The following is an 8,124-nucleotide window of genomic DNA, read 5'->3' as shown; positions in this document are numbered from 1 at the left end:
TGTACCCCTCCAGGGGTCCTCAAACTATGGCCTGTGGGTCACATGAGGCGGTGTGATTCTATTTGTTCCTGTTTTGTTTTTTTACTTCAAAATAAGATATGTGCAGTGTGCATAGGAATTTGCTCATAGCTTTTTTTTTTTTTTTTTTAGAGACAGAGTCTCACTGTACCGCCCTCGGGTAGAGTGCCGTGGCGTCACACGGCTCACAGCAACCTCTAACTCTTGGGCTTACGCGATTCTCTTGCCTCAGCCTCCCGAGCAGCTGGGACTACAGGCGCCCGCCACAACGCCCGGCTATTTTTTTTGTTGTTGTTGCGGTTTGGCCGGGGCTGGGTTTGAACCCGCCACCCTCGGCATATGGGGCTGGCGCCCTACTCACTGAGCCACAGGCGCTTTTTTTTTAAACTATAGTCTGGCCCTCCAAATGTCTGAGGGACAGTGAACAGGCCCCCTGTTTAAAAAGTTTGAGGACACCTGTGGGCCTAGACAAAGAGCCTGAAGACAGAGAGAGAGCTTTTCTCTCCTGACTTGGGTTTTCGCTCTCTACCAGGAGCTCTGGCGCTTCTGTATTCTTTTCTGTAAATAAATCCTCTCTTACCACTGATCTGTGGTCCGTGGATTCATTCTTTGAATCACTGAGACCAAGAACCTAAGAAAATTCCGGTATCAATTTTTTTTTGGAAAATAGTTTCACTCTGTTGCCCTGGGTAGAGTGCAGTGATATCATAGCTAACAGCAACCTCAAACTCTTCAGCTCAGGCGATTGTCTTGCCTCAGCCTCCCAAGTAGCTGTAACTACGGACCCCTGCCACAACGCCCGGCTATTTTTAGAGACGAGGTAAGCTGGTCTCAAACCTGTGAGCTCAGCAATCCACCCGCCTCGGCCTCCCAGAGCGCTAGGATTACAGGCATGAGGCACCGCCCGACCGGCATTGTTGCCAGTTTTAAACTTCCCACCAGCAGGAGAGGTGGAAGTAAGATGGAGAATTGCCGTTTTTGAACATCCCACTGGTGCCAGCCAGAGCCTTTGCAAGCTGTAGATGTGCCAGTTTTCAGTTTTATGCAGGGAACCAAAAACGTGTGCGGGCTTTCTTATAAGCCTGTCAGAAAGCGGGGACCAACTATGAATGCTCCAAGATTTTGCAACTTTAAACTTTTCTGTTTTTCGATTCTCTGTTTTTTCCTGTAAGGCTTATTTTCACGGTCAGAAGCAAATGGCTGTAAGGACCAGGAAAAAGAAACCACTCCAAAAAAAAAAAAAAAAAACACTGGTAGCACTTAATGATTAAACTCTACGTGCATAAGAAACAAGCCGGGCAAGGTTTTAAGCCTACGTAACTCTGAGAGAGAAACTTTCTTTACAGTTCAAAACACAATGTTTAGAAAATGTGCAAACTGTATTTTGGCAAGTTTTTCTCTTGCATTTTTTAAACATTTTTATAACTATAGGAATCTATATGATAGCATTAGGAAGAACGGAGGCAAGCAAAACCATGGTTAAAACAAATGTGGTAACATTAATTACTTTATTAACTTGATTTATAATCCTTTCACTTACCTGATGTAAGATAAGAAGTGTCTTGGGTACAGTAGTTTTCTTTTTTAACAATCGTGTATATATATTTTTAATTGGTGCCTTTAGCCCTTACAGGGAGAACACAGAATTCACATCTCCATGTGGTCAGGTACAATGTACAACTGTGCTTTCAGGATTCAAACACGGGAGTAAGCACATGGTTCCCCAATGAGATCTGCCTCTGGTCCTCCCTGGCCCCTGCCGGTAGCCCTTGCCCACAGCCTGCAGCCTGCTGCCCTTTGCCGGGACCCCACTGGCTTCGAGGGTGTGCAAAGTCTTGCACTTGTCCTAGCTGGCCAACCGTTTTCGGCTATAAAGGTACCCCGGATGTTCAGGGGGCGGAGCCGGCATCTACCCAAGGGGCAGCGCGCCTAAATATATATTCCTGTCTCCGGCTGAGGCGTTCATTCGGCGCTGGAGTTGTCTGAGGCGCTGGGTGCTGCTTCGGCAGTCGCCTAGCGTTTTCGCGCTCCACCCTTTCCTCCTCCTCTTTCTCCTCCTCCTCCTCCGATCTCCAGTCAGGCGGATCTGCTCTGCTCTGGGTAAGCGTCCCCCGCCCCTGCCAGTGCCGCGCGGAAGCAGGCAGCATCTCTCAGAGTGGCCTTGGTCGCCTTACTCTGAAGGCACCAACGGCTGAGGAAAGATCTTGATGCTCGCGCGGGTCCTCAGTATCTAGCAATGAGCGGGGGAGGGGACAGGCTTGGCGCGGCAGCTGGTGGGCCACCATCTTGTGCGGGCCCTGAAGGGGAGGAATCTCGGGAAGGTAGCTTCTTGGCGGCGGGGTTTGGAGGCCCGCTGCCGCGCGGGCAGTGACGGCGCGGGCGATTGCCGCGGATGCCGCGTGGGCACTGGCGACGCGGACAATCGTTGCGGCGGCGGCGGCCACCGTCTCACCACCTAAGGCCTATGAGTCGGTCCTCAGGTCAGGTTTTGGCTTTTCTCTCTATAGAGGCAACTCCCTTTGGTCTTTTGTACGTTTGATGCTGATGTGTGGGGAGATGCGCCCACCCCCCAAGTCTCTTGTACCAAAAGAGACAAGAAGGGGTTTCGAACTTTCAAGACATCTGGGATCCTGTGGCCCCATCCTTCTGCCCAATTCCCCCTCCACCCCCGCCCCCACCTAGGTTACCGGGCATTCCACGCGCACACCCTTGTTTTACCAAAGGGACTTTCCCTTCTCTGTCATAGAATTGTGCTTCGTTCCGTTATTGTCTAGAGAGGATAAGAGCCCTAAGGGGAAAACGTGGAATTAGATACGCTGTTTCCTAACCGTGAGCTTTGCAGGTTTTACTTAATGAGATGGAAAAAATTACCTCATTCCGAGGTTTTATCCTGCTCTAGAGATGAAGGGAGTTGTTCCTTTCAACTATCTTAAATTTTAATGCTTTTTAACGAAAAAATTGGGAGGAAAATGTCAAGTGAACCAGATTCTGCAAGACTGGGAGACCTTTATCAGAGGGATTTTCTTTGTTTGAAAAGATTTGTTAGGATTTTTTTTGCTGTTATCCTAAGCCTGAATTTTTGGCTTTATTGTTTTAAGGTTTGGACTATGAGTTTTAATATCTGTTAGTGCCGTTAAACTCAAAATTGAAACCTGAAAGTAGAGTTTTAGACTGCAAAAGCCACCTCTTAGCATTCATGAGGTGTCTGGGTTTAAGTTACTCTTGCAAATTGAAACGCTTTTCTGAAGTAGGAACTTTACTGAGCCTATGAGGTTTGCTTCTAAAGCTAAGTTAGGGCTGTATACTTTAACACCAGTACAAATTCCGGTACGATCGTATCTTGCATATGTATATTTCAGTGACATCACCCCTTTTGAGATGGTGTATGAGGTATTGATAGAACTGTTCTTAAAGGTGTGTGTGTGTGTGTGTGTGTGTGTGTGTGTTTGAGACAGAGTCTCACTCTGTCGCCCTGGGTAGAGTGCTATGATGTCATAGCTCGCAGCAACCTCAAACTCTGGGACTCAAGCGATCCTCTTGCCTCAGCCTCCGAGTAGCTGGGACTACAGGTGCCCTGCTCAAGCCTCTGGCTAGTTTTTTTCTATTTTTAATAGAGACAGGTCTTGCTCCTGCTCAGGCTCAGGCTGGTCTCAAACTCCTGACCTCAGGGGAGCCTCCTGCCTTAGCCTCCCAGAATGCTAGGGTTACAGGCATGAGCACTGTTAGGGTTAGGGTTACCAATTCAATCTAAGTTTCTGACCCTTATCAAATGTTCAATTCACTATATTATATCCCACTTTTCATGTGAATGAGGTGGTAGAGGAGAATGAGCCAGGAGGCTCACTTAAAAATTTTAAGAAATGTTGTTCAATTCCCCTTTTCTTTATATTTTTAAGATTTAATATTTTTTCAACTTTTTAGTATTTAATCTTTCCAAACATGTTGAGGAGTTGAATAGCCTATTGAAAAAGTTCTGATGTTGAAGAACTCCAAATCTCAGCTTTCTTATTCAAACTATTTCTCCAGTAAGGTTTTTTTTGGTCCAGTTTGGCTTTTTTTTTTTTTTTTTTGGTCTAGTATTTTACTACTCAGAAACGTCTCTTTTAGTGGAGAGAAGAGAGTAAAGGAAAAAGGATATTTAATTCTATTCCTTCTCTTCCACTTGTATTCCTTAGTTTATTCCAGAGAATGTTCAGAGCCATATCAAGAATTTATTTGTTGCTGTTATAACTAACTGGGAAAGTGAAATAACTAAACAGAATAGGAGTTTTTTTTTTTTTTTTTTTGTAGAGACAGAGTCTCATCTTATCGCCCTCGGTAGAGTGCCATGGCGTCACACAGCTCACAGCAACCTCCAAATCCTTGGGCTTAGGTGATTCTCTTGACTCAGCCTCCCAAGTAGCTGGGACTACAGGCACCCGCCACAACGCCCGGCTATTTTTTTGTTGCAGTTTGGCCGGGGCTGGGTTTGAACCCACCACCCTCGGCATATGGGGCCGGCGCCCTACCCGCTGAGCCACAGGCGCCGCCCCAGAATAGGAGTTTTTGTAACTAGAAAGTAATTTACACTTTTGAATGATGGTATATTGGAATTTATATTAAAAATGTTTTGTTATTCAAAAGTAACTTTAAAGATCAGAAATATTTATCACTGATGTTCACTAATTAGCTATATAACTCTGAATATTATTTTTTGTAACTTTTGTTTCAGAGAAAAACTTAAAAATATTTTGTTTGCGGTCAGGTTGTTTCAAGTAATGACTCAGACTTGAGTGGTGCTGCAAGGAAGATATTTAATAATACTGTTTTGCAGATAAAGAAACTAAAGCTCAATAAGGTTGATTGAACTTCCTATAGGTTTGGCAAACAGGAAGTTGTAGGCCAGAAATTCCCACTTAGGTTTTCAGTCCTTATATCCAGTGCTCCCATCATTGTACTTAATTGACATTTTCCCTGGTGGATAAGTTTTATTCCTATAAATGTGAATTAATAATATGTATTCCCTGAGGTTACTTTAGGAATTAGGAATTATAGAATTATCTTATGAAACTTACATAAAATATTTACTATGCAAATTGGTTTTAAAAGGCCAGTAATTATGTGTTAAGTCTTTTCCCCAGTTTATATGGCTACATATGAATTATAATAAAAGAATACGCCTATAGATAAAGCCTTTACCTTGAATATAATATACATTTGCTCTGTAGAAAGTAAATTTTATTATAGTGCCTATCCCAAAACTAACATAAAAGTAAATATTTTAAGATATAGGCAAACTTTGTAAAGTATTATGTTTTTTATTTATTTATTTATTTTTATTGTTGAGGATTCATTGAGGGTACAAGAAACCAGGTTACACTGATTGCATTTTTTTTGTTGTTGTTGTTGTTTGTTTCTAGACAGAGTCTCACTTTGTCACCCTTGGTAGAGTGCTGTGGTGTCACTGCTCACAGCAGCCTCAAACTCTTGGGCTTAAGTGATTCTCTTTGCCTCAGCCTCCAATGTAGCTGGGACTACAGGCGCCGGCCACAATGCCCAGCTATTTTGTTGTTGCAGTTGTCCTTGTTTAGCTGACCCAGATGGGGTTTGAACCCGCCAGCCTGGATGTATGTGGCCAGTGCCCTACCCACTGAGCTATGGGCGCTACCCACTGATTGCATTTGTTAGGTAAAGTCCTTCTTATAATTGTTCTTGCCCCCAAAAGGTGTGTCACACACCCAGACTCCCAACCCCCTCCCTCCTTCCTTCTCTCTTCCCTTCTCCCAGCCCCCCTCCCTCCTTCCCTCTCTCTCTTCCTTACCCCCACCCCCTCACTCCTTCTCTCTGTGCTCTCCCCTTCCCCCACCCGCCACTCTGTACTGGGTCATTAATTGTCCTCATATGAGAATTAAGTACATAGGATTCATGCTCCTCCCTTCTTGTGATGCTTTACTAAGAATAATGTGTTCCAGCTCGGCACCTGTAGCTCAGTGGCTAGGGCTCCAGCCACATACACTGGAGCTGGTGAGTTTGAACCCAGCCCGGGCCTGCCAAACAACAATGACAACTACAACCAAAAAAAAAAAAATAGCTGGGCATTGTGGTGGGTGCCTGTAGTCCCAGCTACTTGGGAGGCTGAGGCAAGAGAATCACTTAAGCCCAAGAGTTGGAGGTTGCTGTGAGCTGTGACGCCACGACACTCTACTGAGGGCGACATAGTGAGACTGTGTCTCAAAAAAAGAATAATGTGTTCCACTTTTATCCAGGTTAATGCAAAGGGTGTAAAGTCTCCATCTTTTTTAATGGCTGAGAATACGTACACCATAGCTTGTTAATCCATTCCAACAGGTGGGCATTTAGGCTGTTTCCACGTTTTGGCGATTGTAAACTGAGCTGCAATAAACAGTTTAGTGCAAGTGTCCTTCTGGTAAAAAGATTTTTTTCCTTCTGGGTAGATGCCCAGTAATGGGATTGCAGGATCAAATGGGAAGTCTAGCTTGAGTTCTTTGAGGGATATCCATACTTCCGTCCAAAAAGGTTGTGTTAGTTTGTAGTCCCAAAAGCAGTGTAAAACTGTTCCTTTCTCTCCACATCCACGCAGCATCTGCAGTTTGGAGATTTTATGATGTGGGCCATTCTCACTGGGGTTAGATGATATCTCAGGCTGGTTTTGATTTGCATTTCTCTAATAATTAGGGACGATGAGCATTTTTTCGTGTTTGCTACCCATTTGTCTGTCATCTTCATAGAAGGTTCTATTCATCTCTCTTGCCCATTCATATATGGGATTGTTGGCTTTTTTCATGTGTATTAATTTGAGTTCTCTGTAGATCCTAGTTATCAAGTTTTGGTCTGATTCAATATATGCAAATACCCTTTCCCATTGTGTAGGTTGTCTATTTGCTTTGGTTGTTGTCTCTTTAGCTGTACAGAAGCTTTTCAGTTTCATTAAGTCCCATTTGTTTATTTTTGTTGTTGCAGTTGCCACAGAAGCCTTCATAAAGTCTTTCCCCAGGTCAATATCATCAAGTGTTTTTCCTATGCTTTCTTTGAGGATTTTTATTGTTTCATGCCTTAAATTTAGGTCTTTTATCCATCTTGAATCAATTTTTGTGAGTAGGAAAAGATGTGAGTCCAGTTTCAGTCTTTTACATGTGGATATCCAGTTCTCCCAACACCATTTATTGAATAGGGAGTCTTTCCCCCAAGGTATGTTCTTGTTTGGTTTATCGAAGATTAGTGGCTGTAAGATGTTAGTTTCATTTCCTGGTTTTCTAATTTGATTCCAAATGTCTATGTCTCTATTTTTGTGCCAGTACCATGCTGTTTTGACCACTTTGTCCTCATAGTATAGCCTAAAATCTGGTAGGCTGTTGCCCCTGGCTTTGTTTTTATTACTAAAAACTGCCTTAGCTATATGGGTTTTTTCCTGCTTCCGTATAAAACGAAGAATTTTTTTTTCCAAGTCTTGAAAGTACGATGTTGGTATTTTAATAGGGATGGCATTGAATCTGTAGATTGCTTTGGGAAGTATAGACATTTTATTTTATTTGTTGTTGCAGTTGGCTACTGCTGATTTTTAGCTGGCCGGGGCCGGGTTCGAACCCATCACCCTTGGTATATGGGGCCAGCGCCCTACCCACTGAGCCACAGGCACCACCTAGTATAGACATTTTAACAGTAAAGTATTGTAGGCGCCTATGGCTCAGTGGGTAAGGCACTGGCCACATACACAGAGGCTGGTGGGATTGAACCCAGACCGGGCCTGCTAAAAGACAATTGCAACAAAAAAAAAAATAGCCGACGTTATTGTGGGCGCCTATAGTCCCAGCTACTTGGGAGGCTGAGGCAAGAGAATCGCTTAAACCCAAGAGTTGGAGGTTGCTGTGAGCTGTGTGACACCACAGCAGTCTACCCAGGGCGACAACTTGAGACTCTGTCTCAACAAAAAAAAAAGTACAATTTCACCAGAGACTTTTTGTAATGACTTCTTGCAGAAATAAAGTAATAGTTTTCCTTTGGACTAATTGAGTCCAGATAACTTGGAATCAGGCAAAGTTTGCTTTTGTCAGTCTGAGAATAAAGAAAAATGTGGCGATGGAATTAGCTCTGTAAATCCTACTTTAG

The 8,124-nt window shown here is 43.7% G+C and overlaps 1 protein-coding gene across 1 annotated transcript in view; it reads left to right on the top strand.

The window, feature by feature from the left end:
- The first annotated feature begins 1,998 nt into the window (after positions 1 to 1,998).
- Positions 1,999 to 8,124, top strand: part of ZNF280C (zinc finger protein 280C) — a 70,286-nt gene continuing 64,160 nt past the window's right edge. The window contains exon 1 of the mRNA XM_053581012.1: positions 1,999 to 2,118. The gene's annotated coding sequence lies outside the window, so the exon portion shown is untranslated. The remainder of the gene's footprint in view (positions 2,119 to 8,124) is intronic.

The sequence above is a fragment of the Nycticebus coucang genome, chromosome X (genome assembly GCF_027406575.1).
Source record: "Nycticebus coucang isolate mNycCou1 chromosome X, mNycCou1.pri, whole genome shotgun sequence".
Taxonomy (NCBI): Eukaryota; Metazoa; Chordata; class Mammalia; order Primates; family Lorisidae; genus Nycticebus; species Nycticebus coucang.
Note: the sequence above shows the minus strand (reverse complement) of the source record. Positions and strands in the feature narration are given on the sequence as shown.